This window comes from Chondrus crispus, genomic scaffold (assembly GCF_000350225.1).
Source record: "Chondrus crispus Stackhouse genomic scaffold, scaffold_444, whole genome shotgun sequence".
Lineage (NCBI taxonomy): Eukaryota > Rhodophyta > Florideophyceae > Gigartinales > Gigartinaceae > Chondrus > Chondrus crispus.
In genome coordinates this window covers 25,352-43,599 of record NW_005179345.1, presented here as the reverse complement: position 1 = coordinate 43,599, position 18,248 = coordinate 25,352, and positions in this window count along the sequence as shown.

Below are 18,248 nucleotides of genomic sequence, written 5' to 3'. Positions count from 1 at the left end.
ATTACTTGTTAAAAGAGATAACCTTGAGGAAAGAAACGCCTCTACGCCTTCCCAAAATAATTCGCACAACTGTGAAGCGTGCTTTCGAAACTGCAATTCCACATCTCGCCAGCGGCAAGGGCTTGCCATACGACGTAATACCACGCACGTGACAAGAATGAGAGAAGCGTAGTAACGATTCCTTTTTGTGTGCGTCTGTGTCGTAGGCAATGCTAACGCTCTGACTACACGGCTGATGTCTTGCTTCGCGAAGCGAAAATTAAAATGCAGTCTGTGTCTGTGAATGAATTGAAGTTAAAGGCGTAGTTGGAAAGGGATATAGTTCGCGTTCGTCGCAAATGAGTACTGTAGTCCAATCTAGCACGCAAGTATGCTGCAAGAGATAGACGGAGACGCTCCAAAGGCACGTTTGTCAGCTGCGATCTCCTCAAAAGAAGCGTTAGCGTAATTTGTCTCCATCTAGATACTCTTTGTCTGCTGGCGACTTTGGTGTGTCACCGTTCTGATCCGCGCCTCTTGGTCATGTCTGAATGTGCACAGGTCGATGGTGCGGTTGGTCGACTCTCGTGTGCGTGTGGGGACAAAAATGTAATACTCCCACATTACAGTATTGCAGGCGTAGCGTAAATCATTTTCTGAACCAAAACGTTGCAGAATTCTGCAATGTATCATACTTTTTTCTTTACAGTACATTTGCAGAATAGTTGCAGCATTTTATCAAGCGTAATACACCAAATAGATCTGACTACTCGCTTAGACTTTCTGCTTGAGTAATCCAGAACATGTGACCGGTTCGTTTTATCGCAAAGGAGAATGATGAACCCAAGCTGTGAGGACAAATTGTCATTTCCGGCGAAGGAAGCGTCTGCGTATACTCTCAGATGTAGCGTGGACTTGTTCAGTGGGGCATATTTTGGGCATCTCTCGGGCGTCTTTAAAGACGCAACAGTACGATCAAACGTCTCCAAATTTGGAGACGTTTGATCGTACTGTTGAAGGCCTTGATCTTTTCCACTACGAAAGTACTACGTGTAACCTGTGCAGCTTTGTTGATAACACATAATGCGTCAGGTCTCGTGTACCCAACCCAAGCCAGTGTGGCGCGGTAGGATCTGAAGCCTTCAAATGATGCATCAAGCGGCAGTGGCTTTAGTCTTCCAATATAGGCCTTCTGTGATATTGTAAGATGGCTGCTTCGCTCTGTTGAGATACTTCTTCCGAAGAAGTCAAATTTGTCCCATTCCCGTGGCCTCGATTCGATTTTTTGGAGAGTTAACTTCGTAAGTTCCTGCATTACCTCATTTCCTGCTAAGCATCCGTCATCGACACAGATACCCAAGAGTCCGTCCACATCGTCGTTGTTACGTTTGATGTACAGAGACGGATCCCCTAGCAGAGGCACTAAACCAAGATCATTTTTGGCGTGAGGGTCGACGGTGACCCCCCAGTAGCCGCCCGCGTCCGTCATACCGTAGATTGGCCTGAGGAGTTCTAGAATCTCTTCCTCAGTGATTCCAAAGTGTTCCATGTCCTTCCTTTTGAGGTGCAGAAATACCTTCCGGGTGAGTTTCTCCTCACTTTGGAGGTATGCCTGCGTTACATCGTGTGAGAAGATGCGAAATTCTTTGATTGCCGCCACAGAGATTATTATTCTCGTCGAACTTTGTCGCAAGTTTGTAATGTTGTGGATCATGTACGATTTGTCTTTGTCCCGGTGACCCTGTACTACGTAACGGGATTTGGCAAGCTCAATATCCGTGCCTGCATTCTTAAGAGCCAGCACAAAACGCCCTCCCAAAATATTTGGGTAGAAGGAAGAGAGTCCTTGGGTACAATCTTCCGAGTGTTCCTTTTCTCAAGACCGAGAGCTTCTGTTCTCATGGCTTTGGCGAATTCACCAGATTCTGCTCTTACATCCCCTTGTTGGATGATTTGGGTCATAAGAATGTGGGCGTTGGTTGTTGTGTCAATCGGTGCAGCGAGTTCCAAAAAAGGGAAGGGACCTCTCAAAGGTCCCGGTTTCCATAAAGGAGTTCCAGGGTTCGAACGGATCCTGGTCAGTATTGATTCTAAATCGTCCAGCACGTCGCCTTGAGGTACTGTTGTAGGTTCCATGTGCAACTCTGCAGGCCCCGACACAGCTTCATTCCTTGGTTCGCGAGTGGATAGAATGGGTACGAAGGATGCGGGAGTGTTGTACACTTTCACTTTGTCGATAGACACTTGCTTGTTAGTGCCGTTCAGATCAATGAAAAGACTCTTATCCTTTACCCCCACGACCGTGTACGGACCAACCCACTTGTTCTCAGGCTTCTCCCTGAACACCAGAACGCGGGAGCCAATTGTTATATCCTTAAGAGCTGCAGCCGGGACATTCATGCGCAAAGCCCTGGTCACTCTTTCCTTTGCGATGACTTTGGTCATTTCTTTCCTAGCCAATGCCATAGCCTTCATTCGATCTACCTGAGCCGGAAGGTCGGTAGGGGTCACTGGAATCCGCGGCATGGCCCCCAAAACGAAGAGAGTGGGGACCAGGCCGTGATACCCAGCTGTATCGTTCATGGCCTTGACGTAGAGTGCAAGAATGTGGTCATTCTCGAGTTGCGGGAATTGCAGCCGTGTCTTGCGGTAGATACCTCTTAAAAAGTAGTGATACCGCTCACCAACGCCCAATGCGTTGTGGCTCTGTACACCGGAAGGGTGGTGTGTGATCCCCGCTAGATTGACTAGGTTGAGCCATCTATTGGACGTAAATTGGGGTCCCTGATCGGTTGCCATTATGTCTGGGAACCCAATATATATACAGACCCTTATGCGCATGAAAGTGTTCCAAGTGTCATCAGCAGTCTCCTTGGGAAGGAATGAGGCCGCAGAGAACGTTGTGTCTTTGTCTACAACGTGCAGGACTGCGGCATTGTCGAAGTACATGAGGTCCAGGCATACGGCCTTATTGAAAACCACTTCTCCGTCTGGGAGTGCGACCCGGAATCGGTGTGGGGCATGTGACAGTCTTTGACAAAGGTCACACGCTGCGCTGATGCGCTTCAGGTCGTTCAGAACCTGAGGGGAGGTTTTCTCGGGGTCTGACCTTTTCATGACCGCGTAGAGCCTTTCAGAATCTGGGTGGTGAAAGTGCTTGTGTACTTTCATCAATTCGGTTTCAGTAAAGAGCATTTGTGGACCCCACTCGTAGTACAAGTGCCCCAGTTTCTTTCTTAGTGGTACAGTCCACCCCTGGAGTCTTGATGAGAGAACGCACTTATCTGTGTCAATTACCATTCTATACCGTTCCATGTAATCGAGGCCGAGAAGGAATGGTACGTTGGTATCAACCACATCCACAGAGAGGGGGAGGAAATGGGTTGAGCTGACTGGTACTCGAACGTCCAAAATCCGAAGACCAGGATGTTTATGAGTTGCGAAGCTGAACACGTTCCTTGTCTTGCGGTCAAGGGGCTGGAAAGGGATGTCGAATAAGCTGCGTTACGCTTTTGCTTGGGCAGCTCCTATCACCGACTTCTGAGCGGCAGAATCGATGCAGACGCCCTGGAAGAGGTCCAGCGATAGTATGCTGCAAGTCTTTCTAGTGGCGTAGGCATGAGTTGTATGCTCGTCCGAGTATGAAAGGGTCCCCTCATCGTCGGACTCGACTTCCGGTTCCGGGCTTTCTTGTCCAAGGATACTCTCGAATATTTTTACGTCGTTACACTCGATTTATTCGTCAGGATCATCAGTTCGTGTGCAGTCCAGCTGTTGGCATAGATCTGCTAGAACGTGATGCACCGCGATAGTTTTTGTGTTTGCCTTCTTCGAGTAGTAATCTATCTTCCGTGCGGCTGCTCGACATGTATTCAACGGCAGGGTACAGTCCTTTACAAGATGATTGCCGCCACAATTGAAGCATCAAGAAATTGAGAGGGGGTCGAACTGTCCCGTCCGGGCAGGCTTTGCTTCTGTCCCTCTGGGAATTGAAGATGGTCTGTATGGCTTCCGAGCCTTACCGAGATGAGAAGGAGCCGTACCGTGATAGTAACGGCCTTGCCCGGTGTATATAATCCTTGCAGAATCATCTTCAGGGAATGTTCTTCGCCCTAGTTGAGCACGGTCTCGTAGCATGGCCAGCTTAGATTCCTTATGCAACTGAAGAGCTACTTCTAGCTCTGCATAAAGCTTCTCGAATGTCAATTGGTGTGTTGCGACTCCACTCAATGGTTCATTTGACCAAGGAGTCCCGACGACAGCGTTCCGCAGAAATTCTACTTGTGCGCGTCTCCCTGGTGAGATCTCCGGGCCTGCCTGGAAAGCTTTATGATAGATTTGTACACTTTCGCAAGGGCATCAGACATTTCGGTACCCTGGGAGGCAAAAGAAGTTACACGAAGGGAGCCTAAGTAGTTCTTGACCCTACTCTGTCGCACAGCAGAGTTGTATTCGCTTTCTATCATTTGAATGGCCTGTTGCAAAGTGGTGGCATATCCATCTACCTTATCCAGGTAGTATCTTTTGCGTCACCTTGTAGCAGGTTATGAAGATACTGCAGTTTCTGGGAAGGGGATAGGGAGTAGTCACGACAAAGCTGCATATAATCGTCGACGTACACCATCCAAGAGTCACCTAAGTCTCCAGAAAACGTTTTGTCCCTGTCCTTAAGCCTTATAGCTACATTATGTGCAACTTTTTCTGCTGAGTAGTAGTTTTTGGAGGTCGGTGTTGTCACCTGAGAAGCTGGCTGCGTTTCTTCTCTCCTGTTTGAGCGTGAAGCAGTTGATCGAGGCCGGCGACTAGCAGCGACGATTTCACGCGCTATCTCAATCGCTGCTTGGGTGTCTTCAGCCTCTTCGTAAAGGTCGTGCACCAAAGTCATGACGACCCTGTGAGACGAGTGGGTTGTGATAAAACTCACGCAGTGGTCGTTGTCGTGGTTTACTCCTTTTTGCGTTCTGTATCCACTCTACTATAGAGCGGCGGTCTTGTGCACCTAAATACACAAGACCGTCGAGACTCTACAGTCCGTGTACTGATGACTCCAGTAGCTCTGAAACGGTCAGTCCACTTGATGATCCTCCATTTGCATTCCAAAAGCGACAAGCGTGCTGCAGCATTATCGGATAAGGCGTCTCTTGCATTTGGTGAGATCTACGTAGACGCAAATGCAGACGACCGCGGAGGATCTAGTTTGGAAGCACCCCAATTTTCAGTCTGTTTTTCAAGGATTCCAAATCTGGGTCCGATTTTTCAGAACCATATTTTCCCATCGGTCCAGTACAGTGGAGGCCAATATGCAGATCGAGGTTGATTTCGGACTTGTCTTCAACATGTTGCAAATTTCCACCTCGACAATCAAGGAAGTTCCGAAGTTCTATAAGAACTGCAGGGATGTCGCAAATCTCCTGTCGGAAAAGCGAGTCGGGTGGGTACATATCGGCGATGGCCCGTTTCAATTGAAGACCTGTGAGTTCTGGGTTCCCTTCAAGAAATCGGATTGAGGATATGAACCCTTTCTGAGGACTAGTAAGTGCACCCAATGTCTCACTTGAAATGCCCTTCATAAAGGTATGCTGGGGTTCGGCAGGAGCGGGAAGTGAAGGTTGGCCGCTTTCCGATCGCCCTGCTCCATCGTTGGAGGGGGAAGGCGGCATGTCGGAGAGCAGAAGGCTACTGGGGAAGGTTTGGGTAGTGTGTTCTTGACGAACAAGAGCTAATTGGGCAGTAACTTGAGCTGAACACGGTTGACCTTGTTAGGGTCCGACCCTCGGCGCCCGCCGCTCTAGCGGGTAGAAGAGGTCCGACCTCTGGCGCCCGTAGACTGTATGGGTCAGGGAACGTATTCAGCTATCTATCTGCTCCTTCGTTCACCGAGTAGGCGCTTTTAGATCCCTACGAGACTTCCACAGCAGCCAGTACACAGGCTTTAAGGCTGTCTGGTCTCTTGCGGGAAGCAAGCTCGACGGTTAGTTCGGCAGTTCTGTCTTTTACCTACTCAGTGCACAACACCCCAGAGGATTCCCACGCACGGAAACACCAGACCACAGAGGGTCGACACCGTTATTCGCCCTAAAAAGGACCGGTGGGGTTCCCTGCCGAAGACGTTCACCTTCCAGTTCGAGTTGCCAGCGTGGCGTCACCGGGTATTTATTCCGGGTCAACCGCTCTCGAGCAAAGTTAAAACAGAACCGATTCCCTAACTCCCAAAAACCTCGACAACAGTCCTACAGTCCCTTTAGTAGCAGTCTCAGTACCCAAACCGTGTGAATCGGCCGGCCACCTAGTAGTCCAACACAACAACCCCTTTGGCTGGTGAGGGGGTGTGCACTTGACCCCCAGTGATTGTGCTGGGGTGCCTCAACATGGCAACAGAAAATGCGAGTACTTGCGAGCGCAGAGCCTGGAAGTGGGAGGCAAAGACGACGGTCGGTGTGTAGCACGGCCACAGCAGGCGTTGGCTGCGGTAGTAGCGGCGGCGGCACGACGGTGGGGTAGCAACAGCGTGCTTCGGGAGGCGCAGCGGAGGCGCAAGCCAGGCAGAAGCAAGACCCGTAAGCAGCGCCGCAGCGGCTGGGAAGCAGCAGCGGCGGCGGGTAGCGGCGAGCGGGTGGCGGCGAGGCGACGCCGGTGCACCAACGAGAGACGTGTGCGGCGGGGCGTCGGCTTGCAAATAGCAGCACTGTCAGTGCGGGGCGGCGAAGTCGCAGCGTAGGGCCGGCAGCAGCGAAAGGAGTGCGCGGAGGCACGGCGGCTTGCTGAGTAGCAGCGGCAGACGCGCGGCGCCGCAGTGGCAGCGTACACGTCATCGCAGCGGCGACGTAGAACCGACAGCAGGAAGAGCCGTGCTCAGCGGCGTGGCGGGATGGGAGCGGCTGTGGCGGCGGCGCAATAGCGGCGCAGAAACGGCGTATGGCCGGCAGCAGCGAGAGGCGTGCGCGGCGGCGGGGCAGCTTGTGAGAGGCTGCAGCGTCGGCGCGGTCGCGGTGCAGCAGGGGCGCGAACCAGGTAGAATTAAGGCCCGTAGGCGGTGGCTTGTTGTCGGAGTAGCGGCGGCGGTGCGGCGAAGGAGCAGTGACGGGCGGCAGCAGGACTAAGGGCGCGGCAGGAGAGCGTTGAGAAGCGAGCGGCGACGCAAACGGCTAGTCAGCGGTAACAAACCCGTGGCTAGTGATCGGTGGCGAGCGATCGGTAAGCGAGCTGCGGAGAAGCTCCGAGCGAGCGGCGAAGTGCGGCCAGCCAGCCTCGTGCGGAGCGCCGAGCGACCGGTGTCAAGAGCAGTCAGCGAGCGGCGAGGAACACACGAGCTGGGGGGATGGAGATACGCGAGGTGCTCCGAAGGAGTCGTGGCGGATCGCCGCCTGGCCAATTGAATGGTCTAGAAAAAACGTAAGGGAAAAACGCGATTGATCAATGTGGGAATTGTCCCAGAAAAAGTTAAAGGAAATAGTTTAAACAGTTTCTTAATGTCTAGAAGAGCCTAAAACCGGCTCTTCAAACCCAACCGAACCTCCGGGTAATCGGAGCGCTGTTCGTGAAGGATTCTGCGTAGACACGTCTGTTCAAATCTGCCTCCAAGCAAACCCACGCGCTAGTCGCATGGGACTGTCCGTTATATACTAATTTACTGTAACCCTAAACAAGGCAAGTTCTTTCCTCACCGCGTGACGCATTCGCGTGGTGAGGTATATCGCCATATGAGAGACATTATGATAGAAACTTTCACACTGGGGACCTCTCATTTCGGGCTAGGTCCACTGTAGTGATCCACACATATGCTCACTACAGTGATCACAAGGCTCATAATCGGTCCTTTGAGGTTATTTTGCTGGGTATCTCGGACAAAGGAGCCAAGTACTGCTCAGCAGTGCCATTGAAGCTGTACTTTCAGCAATGAAGTAGTCGCTGGTCCCTGCTCCCAGGAGCACGTAGCACTCGCCGCAGCAGCGGCAACGCTGAACAAACGACGGCGTCCGTGGCGCTCGAAGTCTACGCGTGCATTGCTGGAGGGGCCGGTCCTGCAGACGCCCGCTGCGAGGCTGTCTACTGAATCATTACAAAGCCTTACAGCCGGCGTAAGGATCACTGCAGCGATCATACGGCCAAAATCCAAAAACTACGATTTTGCTAAAAGTTCACTGCAGAGAATTTCAGGAGTCGCCCAGGAAATTATTTTTTATGTCAGAGCCAATACTCACGCTAGGAATATGAGGCCAGCTTTTTTGCAAAAAATATATGAGTTAATGCTGCGTTTAGTGGGGCGATCGTGGTCTTTTTTGTGGCAAAAAGGGGGTGAAATGGCTTTTCTTGTAGTGTTGAGGGGGTGACGCGGTCAAATTTGCTCAAGCACCCATCCGATTGAGAAATATTTGTAGGGATCGTATGGGTGACGTCTTCAACATGGGGGTGACAGAAAAGAATTTGGTTGTTCGTGAGGGGCGACAGAATCTGAACAAAGTGGACGGTGCTATAAATTGTACTAAATGACAGGCGAAATCGGATACTAAGGCGTTACTAAAAGAGCGGCTACTGGGCTACTCTGCGGTATCCCCATACAGCTGTTTCAGAGAGCAATCCTTCACTGTGTGATCTGCCATCCGACACAAAGAGCAGGAGTACACACGCTTCTTCTTCGCAGCAGGGCCTTTTTCGTACCAGGTTTTTCTTCGCCTACCAGCCCTCCTAACCAGACGACCCCGTGGCGGCGGTAAAGCTTTTGGAATTTGCAGGTTCTCCTTCGTAGCAACGAGCTTCTTCGCATTGAATAAAATGTCGTCGACCCTTGCTTGTGAAGGAAGACTATACTCCATATTGGCGTACTGCATAACCCAGGCAGATGTTAGATGACGCGCTTCAATAAACCGATAGAGATTGCTTGGTCCATACTTTTCGAGAAGAACAGAGACGCCATGCCAACAGGGGAATCCAGACCCATTTGTAGAGTAAGCGCAGCAAGAAGGGGGGGTTTGGGTATTATTGCTAAGCCTTACAAGCCGCAGAACGGTTCCATTTTGCTGACTAGCGACGGTGGCTTCCATTTGCGACGTACCATCCAGAAAACGCACAGAAGACCGATATACGTGAGCTCTCTGAATTAGGTATGCGAGATGGTTCTGTGTGCGAGGAGGGACGGGAGATGTACAAGACAGGGCACTGTCCTGGCGACGCAAAAAATTTGTTCTCTGCAGAAGCACGACCCTTGAAAGCATCTTCTGAGGCTCCACGGAACGAATATTATTCCTAAGATCAGCTGACATCTGGCTTTCAGCCCCCTGTGAAGTTGTGATAAGGTCTTCTAAGCTGGAAAATGCCCTGTACACTTCAGAATCTTCGAATCTATCCAGATAGGCCTTTTGTGTCGCAGAAAAATCTGCTTTCAGAGCGTATACCTGTTCTCGAGACGGAGCATATACTGCTCGTTCATACAACCGTATTCCAACGCCCTTGTTAGACCCTAATCGCGCGGACATGTTTTTTTAACATGGAGAGGATCCAGGAATAACGATGCATTAGTCATGACGTCCCGGTAGGCTGCGTCGATGGACTTCTCCTGATCGACAATTGTCACCCTCCCATTAATGTCAAATCCCGGAATTTCCTTACATGCCCGAAAGACCTTTCCCCAGGACTTTTTGTTCTCAGGGCCCACGAAGTGCGCAAAGACCAAAGGACAGAGCTGATGATTTGCATCGTACCCGATTACCTGAAAAGTAGACCCATACGACTGCATTCCTACCCCTTCGCAGTGTGCGGCATCTCCACTGGCCGTTCGTCGACCATGTTGGCAGTAACTCTGCGCGGAAGAAGAAACAAACAGCAATCCGCTGTAATAGCGACCGTCGCCTATATCAGATACTTCCACATCTGCGGCATTAAAGGAAGCATCCTTCGGTAAATCGTTTGCCTTCTTGCACTGCTCGAATATATGACGAGCCGCCTTAATCCGTTGTTCCCTCATCTCCGCTGCACAGCAAGTAAAAATTTCTACCTTATGCCCCACCCCTCTGAGCGCATCTGCGTAACCTTCCAATGCGGCCATGTCTACGGCGCGCGAAATGGTGAAATGACGGAGCAACTCTGTCCGAATACTCCGATAATGACTATATGGAGGCTGACGCAAATACAGGCGCTTCGCTCGAACAACGGAAGCGATTGTTTTGCAAGGCACATTCGGATCGCCTTGCACGTGTTCTAAAATTGCTCGGGCAATCTGATGTGGGGTATATGCAGGGGCACAAGAAGACGATCTTGACGCAATTTTCATTGGTTGGACTGTCCGCGACATGTTGCCCGAAGCACTCATTGAGGTGGTCTTGGTACTTGTTCAGTTTCCAAAAACCGGTCCTCGGTTGCCAATCGAAAACAAAAGTCGCATGGCACCCATCTGTGCGGCACTTCATGCGCACTTTCACAGTATTCTGCATAATGTTAACTCCCCGTTGCACCCCGAGGTTCGCAGTGTGTGCTCTAATCAGCTGCTCACATCTCCACCGGCCCTTCAAGGCGATCCCCACTTTCGGTTTAACGTCCACAATTGGACGGGGCTTCCATGTCATGGCAGGCAATCGATCTGCTCGCAGTGCATCTTTCGCACGATTCATGGTTCGTCGCTTCGATTGGCGCTTCTGTAGCGTTCGACGGGTTTTCTTGTCGATATCATCCGGAATAGGATCGGCAGCGCGCTCTTCAACATCCTCTTCCTCTTCCTCACATTCGATTGCAATGTAATTCTTCGGGTCGAAGTCCTCGTCCGACGTAACGTCTTCTTCGGAATCAATTTCCAAGCACTCGGCCACCTCTCTGTCTTCCTCAAAATTCCTTCCTGCCTCACTCCCAAGATCATCTCCTTCATCTTCAAATTGTACTCCGTCGATGCATTCTTCCATTCTCTCCACGTCTGCGAACACCCCTGAATTTTCGCCATCCTTGCTGACATTTTCCTCGTCCATTTTGTCCGCGCTGCTCTCGCGAGAAGGATCGTCTGCTGTGCTGCGAAATCGGCAGAAAAGACGACAGGATGGTGGTGGAGTTATACATTTCTCTACCTCGTCCACATCATCGTTACGTTCACCGTTGGACATACTATCTTCATCCTCTCCATCCTTGTCAGTACCATCATTTTCAAGCACCGCCCGCAAGTGAGAAGCCATTTCTCTCTCTGTTCTCTCCCTTTTCTCTCTGTCCCTTTCCTTCTGCAGCTGCGCAGTCCTTGCTCTTTCTTCCCTCTCCTTTTGCAGTTGGGCGGCCCTAGCTGCCTCTTCTCTCTCTTTTTGCAATTGCTTCCAGGCTCTCGCCTGCCTCTCCCGTAGAGCGTCTTCCTCGCTATCACTGCAAACGTCTGACGCGCCCTTCGAAGCCTTCTCGTGCTCTTCATTGTTCGAGCATTCTCTTTGGCGTTGAGTCTCCCTGACATTGTCTTGTTTCTCTTGCGCAGCGCGTTCCATTTTGTCGAGAGAGAGCTCTCTTTCGGAAGAGGTTTTGCTAAACGCGACGAATGCCGGCAGTAACACGACCTTACCACACTGAATATCCTCATCGATTTCTATGTACCGAACTTCGCTCTCCGCCTGCTGCATGGCAAGCGTGAGTACTTTCATACACCTGTCCGCACAGCGCGGTTGAACTGCCCGCACTTTGTCGGGGTGGACGAGAACGGCAAGATGCTTGTACTGTTTCTTCATTTCACGCAATGTTGCGTTGCGCGCAGATACGCAAAAAACGCCCATGAGGGGTGTCACACCTTCTTCCACAGTGGCAAGGTGACGGATTCCCTGCGCCATGGTCTGGGGCAATAAGCGCATTTTGAAAAGACGAATTTGAAATGACAGCAGAGGAGGGGCACAGGGGTGACATGGCCATGGGGATAGGGAACGATGTTTGTCGTGGAGGTGACAGTCGATAAGGGGACCACACCGGCGTGGCGTTCATTGATCAACAAAAGCCATTTCACCCCGTTTTTGCCACCAAACCACACCCCATCGCCCCACCAAACAAAAATCTCCCCATATTTTATTGCGCGTTAGTGATTTCCCACAAAAAGGTACATGTGCATGGAAAATTGTCGCCGATTACCAGCTGCACGAGGAGGCCGATGTGAACGAGTGCGTCGACGAGCAGACGTACGCTGCCATCGCCGCGCGCAAGCGCAAGGAAGCCCGCGACTTCATCGACGCCGACATTGATCCCGACGTCGACGATGTCGACCACGTGGCCTATGGCATGGAGCGCGAGTTCGACCTGGAGGACGAGCTCTCCGTCGTCAAGGCTGGGCTGCGCGAGGGCCGGAAGAGGAAGAGAAATCAGCCCGGCCCAGTCCGCCCGCCGTTGCGGCACGAAGCATCGCAATAAACGAAAGGAAAAGGACGTGATCTCTCCTCTTTCGGCCGCAGCCGAGGATCAACTTCTCCCGTCGTATTCTCTCCCTCTGCTCCGCCTCTCCGCCCCCACCCGCCCCCCACCATCCCCCGCCCGCCCGCAACCACTCCTCACACTCTTCCCCCATGTCATGGCTATCCCCCGCCTTCCTCCCCTCGGCCCTCCTGTCGTCCGCGCCATGCCCCGTCCCTGCGCCGCCCTAACATTAACCGCCTCCGCGCCCTCCGCAGTTTGGCAGTGGTGGTAGTGGTGGTGGTGGTGGGTTTGTCCGTTGGGGGATAAGTGTCTTGACAGCAGGTGAACCCCTTTTGAGAGCCCTTCCAACATTCCTTCATGACGCAGTGGGAACGGAAACGGCGGCGATCACAATACAGTTTGACCTTTTCGTAACCCCCATATCCAGCTCGGCATTGGCATGGCATCTCGTGGACGACCCGCTTGACGACCCACTGCGAATGGAGTCAGGGATTTCAGCAGCGAGTACCGAAGCCAGCACAAGAACAAAGAGTGCGAGGAAGAGAGTCAGCTTGATCATTGCGTGAGGTCGGTTGGAGAGTTGGAGTTGTGAGTGAAATTAACGTTTAAATGCTGGATACGAGTTGGTAAGGATCAGGGGAGGAGGGAGGGTGGTCTCAGGGCTTTTTATAGTGAAGAGCGAGGCGCTGTCCCAAGGCAAGAATGTGTGACACAAGTCGTCTCGCTCGCATCGGAGCCGCCGCGCGCGCGCCTGTCCGACGACACGCGCGCGCTGCTCCACGCCAAGTACCCGTTTCTCGCGGAGCAGGACCGCCGCATGGACGCGCTCATGTCGATGCCAGACTACCGCCCGGACGACTACCGCGCCTACTCGTGGACGTACCGCACGCTGAGCCCGTGGGCCCCGAGCCGTCTCCTGCAGCTGCTGGGCCTCGTCGCCACCTTCGCCGCCGCGCGCGCCGCGCGCCAGGCCGGCAACGAGGACTGGGACAGGGAAGCGGCGCATGATGCGAGCAAAGAGATTGATTTTCGCCCAGGGGCTTGTGGACAAGCAGTTAACGGATGTGAAATCATCATTGTGGACGCAACAGGAAAGGCTGTATGAAAGGCTGTATCGCCCACAACTCGACAAAACCTGACTGCTTGGCAACTACTGCGGCGTGGTGGATATCAGCAGCCGTATACACCATACTGAACGGGAGAATAAAAGGCTCCACGCTGGGATGTTTTGCGGAGACGGTCATGTTGAGCCAAGCGGCCAACGTGAGTGCACTCGAAACTTGCTCCCGCCGCTTTGTGCAGCGCATTTGTACATTTTACTCCCCCTTCGCTGGACACGGAGTAACGTAACAAACGTGATGCTGTGGCGTATTGTGGAGGTTGAAACAGTCGATAATGGGGCCACATCGGCGTGGCCGATCACGAGATTAATTGTCCCTACAGTATCCGTGTTCTAGAAATGTTGAGTTTAATAGCTCGATTACTTGCCATTTTGGACTACTACACGGGCGAAGAATCCCAATTGTGTTGTTTGGGACGGGTGACCAAAGGCGACATTTCAGTGGTCGGGTCTAACATACTACTGATATTCTTCCCTTCGCTCCCCTTGTGCAACAAATTCGCGCCATTCACCCCCTCAACACTACAAGAAAAGCCATTTCACCCCCTTTTTGCCACAAAAAGACCACGATCGCCCTACTAAACGCAAAATCCCCCAAAAAATATATATTAACGTTGTCCGTAAAGTCGCGAAAACATGTGTTTTGGCTGCGAGTTTGCTCGGATTTTCTGATTGGAAAATTTTCAGACAACGAGTTTTGCAAAACTTGTGGTATAACTACCCACGTCCCGACCACTCGGAAACGAGGGGGGATTAGTGTGAGGGACCGCACGACGCGGGGTACCCACTCGAGCGCGGACCGATCGGAAGAACTCGTAAAGAGGGAACGCACACGTGGCCGGTGACGCGCACCTGAGTGGAGGTGCTATAACCACACAGCCGGTCACGGGTTAGAAGCCTGAGACTTAGAGGAGAAACCGGACGGAGTTAGCAAAAAGCCGTAAAGGGAAGGGCGGCGAGTCTGCCCCCCGTTTACTGGAACGGGGCAGGTGCCCCCGGTCTTAACCCCTAAGTGGGACGCCAGGACACCTGTCCCGCTACAGTAGCTGTTACATACTGTATAGCAGCTACTGTACTAAATTGGCTAATTTGTACCATTAACCACTATTTGCTAATTACTTACCGGACGGGTCGGACACGTGTGCCCGTGGCCACGACTGGCGCCAACGGTTATGCCACGTGTACGCCGTGGAGGTACTACTGTGCTTTCAGAGGGCGCGTGCACGATTACTACAGTAGTAACCGCCCGTCCAGGCGGTTCTCATCTCCCACCGGGGGTCGTGGTGTGGAATTATACCACAAAACTCACAGCATACCGAAAACTCGGAACATGTGAGTTTTCCACGAGTTTTCACATTCGCCTTATTACTAGGCATGCGATTCAGTTCATTGACATTTGATGGGTTGGAGGTGTTTTGAGGAAGAAAGTGGGTTTTTAGTCAGAGACTCGGTCTCATTCTGAGTTTATATTGTATGATAGTAATTGATTTGCTAGGCTTTTGTACCTCAGAGCTCAATAGCTCTGAGGTACAAAAGCCTAGCAAATTCGTATGTATCTCAATAACCGCTCAGACACTACACTGTAGATTTGCTGTATGTACCGTCCATAATTTCAGACGTAAATGGCTGTAGTTTCTGCGTAGCGGCCGCCGGGGTCCGTTCGGGGATATCGGGGGGGTTTACAAGGGCGGGAAGCAAAGTGGCTACAAGAATAGCACGCAAGAATGGCGCTCGCTTGCTGGGGCCGATATGCGTTTCAGCGGAGCGCAGGAGAGCGTGTCTATCGCAGGGCGAGAGAGTCTCGAGTACAGTTGATCAGGCGCTCTCCTCCTCCTCGTCTTCATAATCCAACAAATGATCAGCATTCTCCTCTTCATCGTGCCCCCGAACACAACGCTCCATAACACGCCTTCGGCGCTTGCGATAGGAAGCTTGGGCTCTTTTGCGTTTCCTAACACCAGTTTCCGCAATTTCGTGCAGACGTTTAACGTAGCTTTCATACGTTTTCCCGTCTGCGTCACGAATTGGATGCAACCGGATATGTAAGTTTGTCAAAGCAAGCGTCAGTCGAAAAATAATATCATAAGAACTCTCAGACCACCTGTACTTATTCGGCACAACACACAAAAGAGTTCTCTGCCTCCCAAAAACATTTCCGATCACGACGGGGTCGGATGCTTGATTCTCATTCTGGCGCTTGTCAGACGCGCTCAAAATGCCGCCTCGTGGCTTCTTGTTGGGCAGTATCGCACGTATTTCTCTGTCAATGCCTGTGTATCCCTTATCGAGAAGCACCGCCCAACTATCTTCGTGATCGTCCGCCCCGTTGCCGAAGTTTACGATGGCCTTCTCCTCGCTTGATTTTTCAAGCGCGTCAACATGAAACCCAATATTTTTTCCCATTATTTCTATGTCCGAGACAGAGCCAGGGTAGTGGTTGCTTGAATTGATGGCAATTCCATTTGGTAGTACGGAAACTTCGACCTTAAAGCCGTAAAGTTTGTGCTTTTCAGAGAAGAATTTCTTTGATTCTTCAAGTGAGCCACCGGGACGGAAATTTTGCTGAAACGTCACATCACTGGCATAACGACACATCTGAAATTTCCGAAATGTTTTTTTCTCCGTTATCAGCCTGGAAATTGTGTAACGTTGTTCATAATGAACAACAAACTTTTGATACGCGTACTCCGAAATAATGTGAATCATCTTTTTAATTCTTTTCTCAAGTGTTGGTGCTTTCATTCCAAATAAATAGGCCATCATGTTCCACTTGGCACCGTGCTTCAGAACTGCGAATGTCATAAAAATGAGATCTTTCGCTTTTATCGGATCTTTACTGCGTCTTCCTGTGTTGTAGTGCTGCAGGACGTGCTCCAAAAGGTAGTTCCAAATTCCTGTAAACTCGTTGAAAGTAAAATTGGTCATATCCATGATTGCCTGAGTTCCATTTTCTTCGAAGAAAGTTTGCAGAACTGGACAATCGCTCTCTGAAACTTCGCCGGTTTCCGAAAGGGCTGGAGCGTCATCATACTTCTCCAGATCTTCTTGGCGACGCTCGGCATGCTCTGCAATAATGTCAAGGGCAGCTGCGGGGTCGGGAATGGAGGGATTTTGCGGCATTCTTGATGGGCGGTGGGGTGTCAGTGTTGTGTTTTGTGAATTTGTGTGGTTGGGTGGGAGTTTAGCAAGCCCAGATGAGGTGCAGTGAATATTTAAGTAAGGGCAGGGGCATTTTGGGAACAGTTTTGCCGGGAGCTGCCGAAACAGTAGGTGTTTCGGTTTTTCTGGCGAACACTACGTGTTTCAGCGAATACGTGATGTCGTCCGATCGCAGAGATCAACTTCGCATTGATCCTGTATCTATGCCAGCCGCCAGTTTGGTGACAGCATGTCGATCTTACAGTGAAATATTTGTGCAATGTCATTGTTGGAGTAAACTCGAGGTCTGCATATTTTATTTCGAAATGTGACAATCTTTATCGGCAAAACCACGCCGTTCGAGTAGAACGGCAATAGCTGCTCTCTCCGCCTACTGTACGGCAGTGCCGGATCGATCCGTCTTGAAGGAAAACGAAGTGGGGTTTCCGCTCTCTCATCAGCACAAACGAGTCTCATACTGCACGGTTCGTACCGGTTTGCGTCATGGACGCCCCTATCACTTTATCTACCCAGAGTCCATCAACGGATCGAAGCACCACAAGATCTGCCGCATATGCCGCTAAAGCAATCGCAGAAGACAGACAAGTAGAAGCTTCTAAAAAGCGGTCCTCTCTAAACGGCCCCCCTCAGCCCGTCAAGAAGACGAAACACATCGCCCTTTCGACTGAGAACTATTCTATCCTTGTGGCGAGCTACACTATTCGATTCAGCGGGTATTCGCCCAGGTGCACGTGATCCGTCGGACGGCGCAACGATGTACCAGACTTGCAGTCCGCAAAACTCGTGGTGGGATTTTTCAAACTCGGGTTTACTTCACGTCCAGCGAGTTTGTGGGCAAATGGAAAAAAACAACGCGTTATTTTACGGACAACGTTATTAAATCGAAAGTTTATAAAGTCAGTTTGGACGCCATTTCTTTAACGTTTATACCCTCGGCAATAACATCTTACAAAACATTGGGATAGCAGTTGTGAATACCAAGGGTACACAGAAAGACTAAGAATCCAATGAAGTTTCAATGGTCTGTTAACAATTTAAACAGGCGTTTTTGTTTCGAAGATATCAACACATAACGTTTTGAGATTGGTCAAAAAGGCTTCTTTTGTAGACATTCTAAAAATGGCTGGAAAAGACGTGCAGATTTCACCAAACTCTACTCTTCCGCAACGCGAAAGTCAACTGCGGTGGCAAGAGTATCTTTTTCCTTCTTGTTGAGAAGGCACAAGTCGAGAAAAAAGAAGTTGAAAAGTGACCTCATATGAGGTCACATGTCCAATAGACACTAGAGACGCGGCCGGATGGCTTGGTGTCCAGCCATGTGCGGCATAGCGAATGTCGCCACGCCATGCGCAAGGGCCCTCCCCTGCCGCGCATGGCGCACTCGCCGACAAAAGCCAAAGCGTGCGCCAAAGCGTGCGCGAAGCAGGCGCAGCACGGCGCTCCCGTTCCGTCCTTGTTTGCCCTAGCGGCCGCGTATGCGCGGCAGGCCTCCCGCGGGAGAATCTGTGGCGCAATACTGCATCTGACTGCGCGATCTCCACCGCGGGTGCCGTATCATATGGCACCCGCGGTGGAGATCGCAGTGAGTGATCTTTCCTCGCTTCTGTCAAAGATATGAGAAAAGCACCAGTCGCAC